Source organism: Bos javanicus, chromosome 22 (assembly GCF_032452875.1).
Source record: "Bos javanicus breed banteng chromosome 22, ARS-OSU_banteng_1.0, whole genome shotgun sequence".
Lineage (NCBI taxonomy): Eukaryota > Metazoa > Chordata > Mammalia > Artiodactyla > Bovidae > Bos > Bos javanicus.
The window spans coordinates 31,507,351-31,522,250 of NC_083889.1; the positions used below are offsets into that span (position 1 = coordinate 31,507,351).

Here is a 14,900-nt window from a genome sequence, read left to right on the forward strand (position 1 = left end):
GTTAAAAAAAATTAAACTGGTTTTATCACCATAGGACTTTTCAGAGTTAACATCTGAGAGTCTCCAAGGAGGGTTCATGAAGAATTTCACAGATATATTTAACCTTGAAATTCATCTCCTAAAGAAAATCAGTCCTGAGTAATGTTGAAGCTGAAACTCAACAATACTTTGGGCACCTGATGCGAAGAGCTGACTCATTGGAAAAGACCTTGATGCTGGGAAAGATTGGGGGCAGGAGAAGAAGGGGACAACAGAGGATGAGACGGTTGGATGGTATCACCAACTCAATGGACATGGGTTTGGGTGAACTCCAGGAGTTGGTGATGGACAGGAAAGCCTGGCGTCTGTGGTTCATGAGGTCGCAAAGAGTCAGACATGACTGAGTGAACTGAACTGAAATTCATTTTTATTTTTCTTCCTAGACTAGTATTCATTGGAATACTAGTTTTCATTCACAGAGTGTTGGGGTGGGTTTATCAAGAATTCACACAATGGTGTCAGATAAACAGATTTGGTAGAAATGGTAGTTTTGATTTGGAAAGACAGTAAGAGGCATGGAGGTATTTCTGCAGTAGACAGTCCTAGATTAGTTGGCAACTGGAAATATCCAGACGTTGGTATCAACAGCAAGACAATAATGTCTGCAAAGTGGGAACAGGAAGAGGGAAGCTACCCCAGGTAAGTTTACTCTGCTTTACACTATTTTCTTTCATCCTGCAAACTTCTCCAGGCTATTCAACTTATTCAACAAGTGAACTCTAAAAGTGCTCAATTGAGAGACTTCATCCACAGCCAACTAATCCTTTTATTCCAGAGTATGAACTATCATCAAAAAACCTGGGGCACAGACTAACTCAAGGTCAAGTAAGTTTTAATTTGTCACTGTTGATCAATCACAGGCACTTCCATCTCTTTTTATTAATAATACGTCTTTAAAGACAGTGAAACCTTCTATCTCATTTGTGACATGTTGGGAAGTAGAACCACTGTCATACACTCACATCTGCCTTTGGTTCAGGTGGAGAAAGTGATAACATATGGACTTCCTAGCTGCTATCCTGCACTCCAGTTCAGTCGCTCAGTCGTGTCCGACTCTTTGCAACCCCATGGACCTCAGCATGCCAGGCTTGCCTGTCCATCACCAACTCCCAGAGCTTGCTCAAACTCATGTCCATTGAGTTGGTAATGCCATCCAACCATCTCATCCTCTGTCGTCTCCTTCTCCTCCTGCCCTCAATCTTTCCCAACATCAGGGTCTTTTCAAATGAGTCAGCAGTTCACATCAGGTGGCCAAAGCATTGGAGTGTCAGCTTCAGCATCAGTCCTTCCAATGAACACCCAGGACTGATCTCCTTTAGGATGGACTGGTTGGATCTCCTTGCAGTCCAAGGGACTCTTAAGAGTCTTCTCCAACACCACAGTTCAAAAGCATCAATTCTTCGGCGCTCAACTTTCTTTGTAATCCAAGTCTCACATCCATACATGACCACTGGAAAAACCCCAGCCTTGACTAGATGGACCTTTATCCTGCACTGCGGGTCCATTAAGTTTTGACTGTTTACAATGATGAGCCTAATAAATCCACAGACAGCTCTTCTCTGGATTCTGTCCCAAAGTCTCCCTTATAAGAAAGAATGTAATGAATGGAGTCTAAAAGTTAAAAATAATAATAGTGACAATAAAGCTTTGGCTATAAACACTTTATTCTTCCTTTTCAAATAAAAACAAATGACATATTACTTGCAAAATTCTGGATTAGATACCAAAATTCTCAGAGACATTGAAGCTCACTGTATTCAGAGGTATTTGTTGTTATTTTTGTCTAGTCACTCAGTCATCTCCAACTCTTTGAGACCCCGTGGACTGTAGCCTGCCAGGCTCCTCTGTCCATGGAATTTCCCAAGCAAGAATACTGGAGTGGGTTTTCAGTATACCGCAGGGATTGAACCCATGTCTCCTGCATTGCAGGTGGACTCTACCACCAAGCCACCAGGGAGCCTGTATTCAGGGGGATAGTCTTGGTCATTATTTAAAACACTCATTCACATAAGGATAACATACTCTATCTTTGACATTTTAAAATGTTCCACTTAATTTTACTTGATTAAAATTGTCATTTTTTTTCAGCCTTGCTCAGCTTTACATAGTTGATCTTGCCACATAAGGCTGTGAGTCCAAATAACTGAGAGGAGGAGAAAATTTTCAATCCAAAACAATTACATGAAACTTTCTTCTGATAGATAATTTTTAAAGTAAAATGTACTTAACAAAATGTCTATTTCTAATATACTTGCTTTTAGGCAAATTTCATAGAGAACTGGACCTTCAAACTTGGCAGGTACAGTATTTTAATAGTCTAATCATGAAAGAAAGCTTATGTGTTAGATAAAAATATTCTCAACTGACATTAGAAGACTTGGACTTTTATATGTATGTGTATATAAGACTGTGTGTGTGTGTGGCGGGGGGGGATTCTCCAGCACTTACTGAATGAACTTTAATATATATATATATATATATATATATATATATATATATATATATGTTTCTTTCCCAAATGGTGAAATCTGTGCTTAGTCACACCTCTAACTTACAGGTCTATTCATTAATTCATTCGGCAAATATTTACAGAATTATCCATTCTAAGCCAACTACTTGGATATTGATTGGGATTGAATAGAAATTCATTCATTCATTCAACAAATTCTATGAGCTTGGCTCCATGCTACATGCTAGAAACAGAAGGGTGAGTAAGATAAGATAGAGTCTGGGGAGAGTCATGCACAAATAATCACAGTGATGAACCCAAGAAACGAAAAAAAGTCTAAGCAACCAAAACCAAGACAATTAGGGATTGGACCAGGGCATTAAGTTAGTTGGTGAACCAGCCCGCTGCGCATACCTCCCAATCCTGTACAGAGGTAACAAAATTGATAATGTTTCCCACAGAGTTCCAGGTACTGGCCGTGTGCCCATTTCACCCCTCAGATGATGATTCCATTTTACTCTGACAATGTCTCAAAACTATTCTGAAAGAGAAATCTTCAGAGGCCATGCAGAGCCTCAAGGCTTTAACCTTTCTGTTCCTACCCTCCTCCCCTGCCCCCCAAACCTGGAGGCACCTTAATTTTTAACCCTGGTATGGATGTGAGAGTTGGACTGTGAAGAAGGCTGAGCACCGAAGAATTGATGCTTTTGAACTGTGGTGTTGGAGAAGCCTCTTGAGAGTCCCTTGGACTGCAAGGAGATCCAACCAGTCCATTCTGAAGGAGATCAGCCCTGGGATTTCTTTGGAAGGAATGATGCTAAAGCTGAAACTGCAATACTTTGGCCACCTCATGCGAAGAGCTGACTCACTGGAAAAGACTCTGATACTGGGAGGGTTTGGGGGCAGGAGAAGAAGGGGACGACAGAGGATGGGATGGCTGGATGGCATCACTGACTCAATGGACGTGAGTCTGAGTGAACTCCGGGAGTTGGTGATGGACAGGGAGACCTAGCGTGCTGCGATTCATGGGGTCGCAAGGAGTCAGACACAACTGAGTGACTGAACTGAACTGAACTGAAGGTCCCTGACCAGGTGACATGTGAGTAGTTAACGTCCTAGGGAACTATCACCAGATCACTGGTTTCCAAGCCTGGCGGAATACCAAAATCACCTGGGGGTGGGGGATGGGGTAGTGCTTAAAAACAAACATTTCCTAGAAACGCACAATCTAGCACAGAGATGATTAAAATATTGTCCCCAGTCCAGCAGTATCAGGACCATCTAAGAACTTACCAGAAATGCAGAACCTTGTCATTCAAAAAGGTACATGCACCCCTATGTTCACAGCAGCACTACTGACCATAGCCAAGACACGGAACAGCCTAAATGTACACTGAGGGATAAGGAAGATGAGGCACACAAACAGAACGGAATACTATCCAGCACCACAAAGAACGTGATAATGCCATTTGCAGCAACATGGACAGACATAGAGATTATCATACGAAGTGAAGTAAGGAAGGAAGAGAGAGACAAATACACAATATCACTTATGCATGAAATCTGAAATATGACACAAATGAATCTACCTATGAGACAGAAACAGAATCACGGGCATAGAAACAGACTAGTCATTGCCAAGGCGGAGGGGGTTAGGAGAGGGATGGAGTGTGAGGTTGGGGCTAGCAGATATAAGGCCTTATATAAAGATGGATAAACAAGGTCCTACTGCACAACACAGAGATCTATATTCAATATCCTATAATAAACCATAATGGAAAAGAATATCTTTAAAAATGTGTGTGTATAACAATCACTTTGCTGTACAACAGTAGTTAACACAACATTGTGAAGCAACCATCCTTCAATTAGGAGAAAGAAACATCCAAGAGAAGGAATCTTGGGCCACACCCCAGATGCACTGGATCAGAAGATCTGTGGGTGCAGCCTAGGGATCTGTGCTCTAATAAGCACTCTAAATGCTTCTGAGGTACTAACCATTTGATCTTGAATTTATGGGGTAGGCGCTAGGAATTATTTTTTTAGCACCTCAGGTAACTTTGAAGACAAATGAGTTTGGGAACCAAAAGGAGAGCACTCCTCATGGCTCCAAACACTATTTGGAATGCCTCAGAAAGGTGAGATAAACAAGGCACAAAACAAAACAACGGAAAAAGCCTTGGAGAAGGAGAGAAATCTGCCAGAGAATTCACAAACTGAAGGGTATTGCTATCAATAGTAACACATTCAAAAGTTACACTATAAGATGTTTTTAAGAACACATTTATTTCACAAATTGAGCCTATTTTGACACCTACAAACCTAATCTTTTAAAGTTATCTATTCTAAAGCCATGGTTTTTAAAATAAAACAATTTAAAGAATACATGCCTGAAATAGTTAAAAAAAAGGTTCTGTTAAATAAATGTCCTGATAAAAAGAGAGCTTTTTATCTCAGATAAATGTGTGGCATTTTATTCTATTTACATTTAACACTAGCTTAAAGTATTACTGTATTTTAAATGTTTATAATATGAGTATATCTCTGTTAATTAAGCTTATCTGTGCTTTACATTTTTAATAACTGAAAATTAATAGGAAGGAGGTAAGAGCTAGAAAGACCATCACACTCTTGATTATAGACTGCATATAGTACAGGTGAAAACAAAACCTTTAATGGTTATGACTTTTTACTGCTTGTTGACTGCAAATAGATATCCCGCAGAAGCATGCTAATAAGCTACACTGTGGAACCCAACAGACGCTTGCTAAATCCCAGGTCTGTGGAGCCCTGTGTTAAGAACATGGTCCCTCCGAGTCTTTTACGAGTTTCATGCCTTGTGTCTGGACTGTGTCAAGTGCTTTTCATGCATAATTCTCCACTCCCACCCCTACACACACACACACACAAATCCACTGTGGAAAAAAAAAATCCACTGTGAGTGCTGGATCATTAGAATCCCTACCTCAGGTAAGAGAACTGAATGTTAAAGAGGCCAAGCCACTTGGCTGCCTCAGCTGACCCTAGGCAGACTTTATCCAGCCCACGTCTCTTCCCCTCCTTGGAGCCTAACACAGAACTAGGAACACAACAGGTACCAGGAATGCTCGGCAAATGCAGGGCTGTTTTGTTCGCTGTGCACATGGCTTTCTGGCTGGCCTGGCTTAAGACTTAAAGAGTCCCAGAGTACTGAAAAGATGACATATTTCTAGTTTTAAAACTATACTCAACTATAAACTAAGCCTACGAAAGTCCAACAAGATTTTTATTTTTCTCATGACTACTACTCTGAGGCTTTGTTAAAAGATCAAATGTAAAAAAATCTTTAAAATAAATGTTTATTGTTTTGGCTTCACTTGGTACACTAAAAACATGCATACAACATGATCCAGGGCTGGCCTATTTCAACCTGATTCACTGAAGAGAGTGTTAGACTTTTCTCCATATTTTTCCAACTCAGGGCTTCTCAGAAGTACGGCTGGGAAAGGGAAAAGGAAGTCTGTCTTTCTGTCGATCTTGGCTTTAATACATCCTTGACTAAGCTTCCACATATCACTAAAAATCTGCTAGAGCCTTGTCTCCTAAGTGTGAATATTCTAAAACCAATCCAGGTTTAACTATCTTAGTCAAAAAGATCTTGGGAGTCTCAGCACCACGACATTTGCTTAAGCATGGGAGCAAGCACTGTCCGTGTGTGTGTGTGTTGTGTGTCTGTGTGTATCTGTATGTGCGTGTGAGTGTGAACTCCAGCTGGCACTGGTGCAAGATACAACTCCAAAGTTGTGAGCATAAAGCAGGCGACTACCATCATCAAGATATGCCAAGAAGAAGAAATCAGGCTTTGACAATAAACTGAATGTACAAGCCTGTCTGGTTTGGTTTTCTTGGGAAAACACAAAGTCCTCACCACAGCTTAGCACTCACTGACGTGGAGTCTATCAGTGCTTTGCCTGACCAACTCGCCTTCTAACACACCAGTTCCTAAATGTTATACACACCCTGGTGCTCCATCATGAACTCCTCACCTTGTTCTGAAGTTTCCACGGGAGACGACTTTTGTGACAAGGGTGGGGAAAATGTAGTGAAGAGTTAAAAGTGAATCTCTTACCTCTTTGAACTGTTTTCTTCGCACTTTGTATACACAGATACACTTTTGATGTGTTAACTAGAAAATCTGACTAGAAAAGAACAAAGCAGCTGTCACTAGGAGGAAGGCACTGACAAAAAAAAACTACACAGCCCTTTATTGAAGAACTGTCAAGCCCATCCCACACTGCTGGGGTTGTCTGTGGCACTTATCAAAGACCTAGATCTGATGCAGGAAATTAAAAATAATAATAATAATAAATCTGTCCACTGGACATGTATTAAAGGAGTCTAAAATTATATTACATTTAAAATAACAAAAACTGATATTTTAACAATTCAGACACAATGTTGTTTTTATTAAATATATTTATATAGATATATACTTGTATATACATGTACATGCTTCTAACCACAAAAATACACAAGTATGCATAGAGAATTACAGTACACGTGTAAGGAACAGGTCTATATAAAAATTAAGAGCACATATATATTTTTCTCACTATGAAGGAATTCTTAATGAGTGTAAATGCTTTTTCTCGATGTTATTTTCATTTGAATATCATATAAAAAGTTGAATCTTTTCAATATCTGAAAAGATTAGAACTTAAACAAGGTCCTTAAAGGCAAATTGATGTCTTCATGTTGTTCTACTGACTTACAATTATTTTACTGAGCATCATTCCTGGCTTTAAATAATATACAGGCTTTGCTTGACTCCAGGTCTTTACATATTGATTATAAGTTTGGGCTCAATTCTAACTACAGTATTGCATGGAATTTAATAACCTTTTTCTAAGTAAATATACTGTATGTAATTAGCGTTTTTTTTTTTTTAACAAAATCCCAATAGCATGGACATGAGGTAAAAAGAAATCCATTAAGGAGTGCACAAGAAAAAAACTGCTCAACATAGAAACTATACATGTATTCAAATGAATTTAGCTTCTTATATTTTCAGATCACAGTGACAGATTTTGATAGAGCTTCAGGCTTCAGCCTTCAAATCTTACCTCTATATCACTGAACAGTTGCATGACCATAGGCAGGTTATTTAACTTCACTGAGTTCAGCTTCTTCCCACCTATAAAAAAAAAAAAAAACCATTTACCTAACTAGGGTTGTTCAGATTTTTAAACGGCAGGGAGATGTTCTCATGGTTAAATAAATTGAGAAGATGCAATACCAAACAATTCATTCTGCATTGAACAATGGTAAATAGACGGCAGAAAAGAATGCAGACCTTCCCAGAGCCTTCGATAGGTTCAGGTATCTTTTTAATCTCAGGTACAACTCAATGTTTAGAATGCCACAGAATTATTTAAACTGGAACATTTTTATGATGAGTATTTCTAGAGACTAGCATTTCCCAAAATACAGTTTGCAGCATGGTGGTTCTAAGGGGCATCTTAGGTCAAGAGAAACCCTTTTACGGCACACTTCAACTTGTGTATGTAAACCATGTCGCAAGAACTGGGAAACTCTTTGCTAACTCTGGTCACTGTTGCTTCAGTTGCAAAATGATTTCCATGGCCTGAAATGACAAGTTTGCTTTTCCTATATCCATGAAGAAGAAACTCTCTGGAGGATAAATTATTAAGTAAATACATTGTCCAGAATTGTTTTTAAACTAAGATTAGAGACTCCCCAGGGTGGGATTATGGGTGCAAATTAGGTGAAAGGGATTAAGAGGTGCAAAACTCCAGTTGTAAAACAAATAAGTCGCAGAAATATAATATGCAGCGTAACAAATACGGTCAGTAATATGGGGACACGTGGTTACTAGACTCATTGCGGTGATCATTTCATAATGTACATAAACATCAAAGCATTATGCAGTACACTTCACACTAACAAAATAATGCATGCCACCTATATTTCAACTGAAAAAAGAATTTGAGATGTTGTTGCAAGTGGTTTATATGCATTTATGTATCCAAACATTTATCAAGTTGGACTACAGACCAAGCAGGTATCTAAATTTAGGATAAGCACTGGGTAAGATGGCCAGTGAGATGAGTTTTACTATATTTCCCCCAAAAAAATAAAATAAAAGGAATATTTTCAGGCAGGTGTAGCTGAAGTCCATGATTTCTTGTTTATTTTTGATTCTCAAAAGCTAAAGTATTGCATTGAACAGGGCTTTATCAATCTAATTTAACTTTTCGATCCTTTGAAGACAGAAAGAATTGATGATTAATTTCTCTCCTTTTTGAAAATTCTGTCCTCTGAAAATTCCAACATTTTCAAAGGATCTGATAAATAATACCAAGTTCATTGGCATTTCAAACAGACAAGACACATCTATTTTAAACCATTATGAATGTCATATTTCCATTCAAACTTGAGAAGATCACATTTTCAGCTACCAACCAACTATGGAAAAATCTTTCAGACAACAATAACCTCTTAATTGAAGATTTCTCTTAAAATTATTTTTATAGAATAATGTGGGAGTTCTCCTTCTGAAAAACAAAATTACTTTTAATGAAGCGGTTCAAAATCAGGGCAGAGAAAGAGCAAAGAGTTTCCTTGAGGTTCTGGTGACAGTTTACATAAAAAGATGTTTTATTTTCTCTTTGCAGGGTGTACACCATCATTTTGTCTTATTATTCCTGACATTCAGTTCATCATATTAGCATCTTTGTGGGAAACAAGAAAGCAATTAAGGTTTTAGCTCTTTATTCTTTGGGAGACAGATTTGCTTTCCCTCAAAACTCTTAATGATGAGGCAGACCTGGTCAAACACCAAATGCAAGGATTTTTAATGCAATAAAGATGGAGCTTTAATAATTTTCAATTACAGTTATTCTGCAATAATGTTAGCAAATCTCATCTAAAAAGTAAATTATTCATTGAATAGGAAATGGGAAAGTCTTAGGATTGTGTGACTTTCCCATTTAAAGTTTCACTAAGATTCTCCTTGATAAAGTCCTTTTAAAAGATTACATATTTTATACTTTGTTTCTATCCTTTTTCTTCTTTCATGATGCTGTTTCTACTTTTTAATATACTTTTCTAACAAAACACAGTAGTTATAGAGCAGCCATTCAGAGAGATCTATTCAGAACGAGTCCTCATTCACTTGCTGCCAGAAATACTGATAATATGATATTTTTTATTTAGTTTTAAGAATACATTTTTCATTTTAAGCAAATGAAACCTAGAACCAAATTTAAAAAAAATGTCATTGATTTTCATTAGAAAATTGGTAGTAAAAAGTCTTTCATGTTACCTTTGCATTAGCAAATCTTACTTTTCACATAAATAAATACATCATTTATTGGAAATTACATAGAATACAGCAAAACTATAGAAAATAATTTAAGTCAAAACAAATATTTTAAAAAAGGCAACAGTTTTCTTTAAAAAAAAAAAAAAAAGCAATGCCTTTCTCATTGAACCTGAAAATATTTAACTTAGTCACTTTCTATATTCCCTTAGCAATAATTTCCAATATTTGTGCTCAGATAAATGTTAGATTCTTTACAATCTACCTCCTCACTCTTTCTCTAGACAGGAATTTAGTTACATTTGTTTAATCTTCATGTCTTAAAACTGAAGGGAGAGTCACACATTTAACTTGGTGACTAGCTTTGTACAATACTCTTTCAACGAAAACTCGTGACTGCAACACTTTGTGTTCAGAATTCTAGAACATATTATAATACAAACTTTCAGAATATTTATGGGAAGTGATCTTGAGTTCAGTTAACACAGAAATTTGAACTTTTCTTCCAACAGATATCACCAATTTATCTCACAAACCAAAGCCAACATGTTTGGGATGGCAATGTTGTGGAAACTGTGAAGGCACATGTCAAATTCAGTGTTTTCTGACAATTATTTTAAGTTCCTGGGTCTTTTGTTTGTTTCAGATCGTGTTTAAGGAAAGAAATTGTTTCTCCACTGTAATAGGAAACTAGATTAGGGCAAGAGTAAGTGAATTAATCCCAGTATCTGTGAACCCTGTTTCAGCTGGGATAAGAAATACCTTCTAACAGCCACATCTATTACCTTCAATCATGCCACTTTATAAAATGCTTCAGGTTTATTTCAACGACAGATACTTTAATGACAAAATAAACAGAATCCACATTTTTTCTTAAGGAGCATCTTTCAGCACTGCCTCTCTAGATAAGATATTGATGCCTAACTCTTCATGAGTTTAATTTAATTTACATAATTAAGTATGTATCAATGCATGAATATTAGAGGAACAATCTTTTTCATGAAATTATTCAAGAAGAATCGTTGTAGTATTAACTTTTATTTAGAAAACCATTTTGAAAAGCCCTTCACTGCTGGAATTTAGGTAGAACTAATATAGCAATATAGCTATTATGGGCTTCCCCAGCTGCACTAGTGGTAAAGAACCCACCTGCCAGTGAAGAGATGTTAAGAGACGCAGGTTCAATCCTTGACTCAGGAAGATCCCCTGGAGGAGGAAATGACAACCCACTCCATTATTCTTGCCTGGGAAATCCCATGGACAGAGGAGGCCTGGTGGGCTACAGTCCATTGGGTCACTGAGTCAGACATGATTTAAGCCACTTAGCACGCACAATGTAGCAATTACATGCATGGTTCTTCAGGTCTAAGAGACATAGGTTCAAATTCATGCTTGATCAATTACCAAAAAGCTTTAACTTCACATTTCTGGACTTCTATTTCTTTTTCTTGCAAGTGGAGATGGCAATAGTAGCTATCTCATGAATTCTGAGCTGTCTAAGGCAATAAACATATCTGAAACTCTCAGACCAGCATCTGGCACAGAGCAAGCCCTTAAGAAACAGGAGCTAATGACTAGCAAATTGTTGTAACAAATAATCAGAAGTAAAAAGGCATCTTCTCCAATCTTGTCAAAGTTGACCTGCATCAACAGAAATTATGGTCTCATGTGAAATTCAGTCTCTTTCAAATCCAGCACTGTATATTTGATTCCATAATTCTTTATGATTTGCATGGTTCTGTTCTTCATTGCTCTCTCTCTCCCTATCTCTCAGTTCAGTTGCTAGTCGTGTCCAGCTCTTTGAAACCCCGTGAATTGCAGCACGCCAGGCCTCCCTGTCCATCACCAACTCCCGGAGTTCACTCAAACTCATGTCCATCAAATCGGTGATGCCATCCAGCCATCTCATCCTCTGTCGTACCCTTCTCCTGCCCCCAATCCCTCCCAGCATCAGAGTCTTTTCCAATGAGTCAACTCTTTACATCAGGTGGCCACAGTATTGAAGTTTCAGCTTTAGCATCAGTCCTTTCAAAGAACACCCAGGGCTGATCTCCTTCAGAATGGACTGGTTGGATCTCCTTGCAGTCCAAGGGACTCTCAAGAGTCTTCTCCAACACCACACTTCAAAAGCATCAATTCTTCAGCACTTGGCTTTCTTTATAGTCCAACTCTCACATCCATACATGACCACAGGAAAAACCATAGCCTTGACTAGATGGACCTTTGTGGACAAAGTAATGTCTCTACTTTTGAATATGCTGTCTAGGTTGGTCATAACTTTCCCTCCAAGGAGTAAGCGTCTTTTAATTTCATGGCTGCAATGACCATCTGCAGTGATTTTGGAGCCCCAAAAATAAAGTCTGACACTGTTTCCACTGTTTCCCCATCTATTTCCCATGAAGTGGTGGGATCAGATGCTATGATCTTCGTTTTCTGAATGTTGAGCTTTAAGTCAACTTTTTCACTCTCTTCTTTCACTTTCATCAAGAGGCTTTTTAGTTCCTCTTCACTTTCTACCATAAGGGTGCTGTCATCTGCATATCTGAGGTTACTGATATTTCTCCATGCAATCTTGATTCCAGCTTGTGCTTCTTCCAGCCCAGCATTTCTCATGATGTACACTGCATAGAAGTTAAATAAGCAGGGTGACAATATACAGCTTTGACATACTCCCTTTCCTATTTGGAACCAGTGTGTTGTTCTATGTCCAGTTCTAACTGTTGCTTCCTGACCTGCATATAGGTTTCTCAAGAGGTAGGTCAGGTGGTTGGTTTTCCCATCTCTTTCAGAATTTTCCACAATTTATTGTGATCCACACAGTCAAAGGCTTTGGCATAGTCAATAAAGCAGAAACAGATGTTTTTCTAGAACTCTCTTGCTTTTTCCATGATCCAGTGGACATTGGCAATTTAAAACCAGTTTGAACATCTGGAAGTTCACGGTTCACATATTGCTGAAGCCTGGCTTGGAGAATTTTGAGCATTACTTTACTAGCGTGTGAGATGAGTGCAATTGTGTGGTAGTTTGAGCATTCTTTGGCATAGCCTTTCTTTGGGATTGGAATGAAAACTGACCTTTTCTAGTCCTGTGGCCACTGCTGATGTCTGGGGAGGCCTTACAAATAGCTGTGAAAAGAAGAGAAGCAAAAAGCAAAGGAGAAAAGGAAAGATATAACATCTGAATGCAGAGTTCCAAAGAATAGCAAGGAGAGATAAGAAAGCCTTCCTCAGTGATCAGTGCAAATAAATAGAGGAAAACAACAGAATGGGGAAGACTAGAGATCTCTTCAAGAAAATTAGAGATACCAAGGGAACTTTTCAGGCAAAGATGGGCTCGATAAAGGACAGAAATGGTATGGACCTAACAGAAGCAGAAGATATTAAGAAGAGGTGGCAAGAATACACAGAAGAACTGTACAAAAAAGAGCTTCATGACCAAGATAATCACGATGGTGTGATCCCTGACCTAGAGCCAGACATCCTGGAATGTGAAGTCAAGTGGGCCTTAGAAAGCATCACTATGAACAAAGCTAGTGGAGGTGATGGAATTCCAGTTGAACTATTTCAAATCCTGAAAGATGATACTGTGAAAATGCTGCACTCAACATGCCAGCAAATTTGGAAAACTCCCTATCTCTAGAGAAATATTAACATAAGTTTCATTGATATGACAAGATTATCATTTGTGACTATGAAAGTGTTCAGCAAAAACATGAAAATAAAGCACTACCTGCCAGCATTAAAAGGAAGAATCTCCTAAAGTAAGCCTACCTTTAAACAAATTTGAATATTTAGTTAAAATCTCCACTTGCATAATTAACATCTTTACATATAGTGATACTTTGAACTCCATATTTTACTTGAATCACTATTTAAATTCTTTATTGCAGAGATCACTGTTCATCATTTCTACTTGGCTTTGTCAAAGATATTGTCTTAAAAATCTTTTCCCAATGTCTTGATTTCTAAAAAACAATTCTTCTTTTCCCTGACTTCATTTTTTGGCTAAGAGGTATGAATGAGAAAAACACTAAACAGAGGCACCCATGAGCACTGAAATGTATTTGTGGGCATTTTGTGAAACTAAATGACTTCTACCCACTTTAGCTTAAATGAGTGCCTTGACAAATACTCTAAATACAAAAGTTACTAAAAATGCCTTTGATTCATGTTTTTTGTTGCCCATCTGCATAAACAACTTATGTTTGACTACTTCCCTTTCAATTTTTATTTATATTTTTCTGTATTTACAAAGAGGTTTTGTTGGAGAAAGAAGATTACCCAATATTGTCTACCTGAGGTCAAAAGGAACATCCAGCTATGAAAAAAGGATCTAGATGTCCCATCAATTCCTCTTGAGAGTCCAATAAGTTGAGAAACACAGGGTAACCTACTCATTGTAACACTCAACAAAATATAAGGTAAGATCTGGTTTTAAACATTCCCATCAGGAACATACACAACTAGACCAGCACACGTCAGAGATTTAGATTCATGGAGTTCACAGACTACTCAACGTTCAATTCTTCTTCCCACAATCTCCTATGGTGGGTATAAAACTGAGATGAATGAATTGGTGCCTCCAATTTGATCTACCTGTTGATTCCAACCTCATCAGGGAGCCCTGTTGTCTCAGTCAGCTCAGGCTGCTAAAAGAAAATACCCCAGACAAAGTTGCTAAAACAACAGACACTTATTTTTCACAGCTCTGGAGGATGGGGGTCCAAGATCAAGATGCTGACAGATTCAGGCCCTAGTGAAGATTCTCTTCCTGGCTTCCAACCAGGGGTTCACAGGGCAAAGAAAGAGAAGCTCTGATCTCTCTTCCTCTTCTTCTAAGGATACAAATCCCATCGTGGGAATTCCCCTTTCATGACTTCATCTGAACACAATTATCTCCCAAAGACCCCCATCTCCAAATATCATACTAGGAGTTAGAGATTCAACTTATGAATGGGGTCGGGGGGGGCAAACATTCAGTCTATAATAATGTGTCAGAGTACCACATCTCACTTCCAAAACTCACAGCAGGAGATAAACTCATATATATCATTTTTCATTTATGAGTGTGCTAGATCAAATCCCTTGGGCC

At 38.1% G+C, this 14,900-nt stretch overlaps 1 long non-coding RNA gene across 1 annotated transcript in view; it reads right to left on the minus strand.

Annotated features, from left to right (window-relative positions):
• The window catches only part of LOC133235672 (uncharacterized), a 703,684-nt gene that overhangs the window by 645,983 nt on the left and 42,801 nt on the right, over window positions 1-14,900 (minus strand). The window contains exons 2-3 of the long non-coding RNA XR_009732619.1: window positions 7,591-7,661; window positions 6,597-6,666 (exon numbers count right to left, since the gene is read on the minus strand). This is a non-coding gene — a long non-coding RNA (uncharacterized LOC133235672). The remainder of the gene's footprint in view (window positions 1-6,596; window positions 6,667-7,590; window positions 7,662-14,900) is intronic.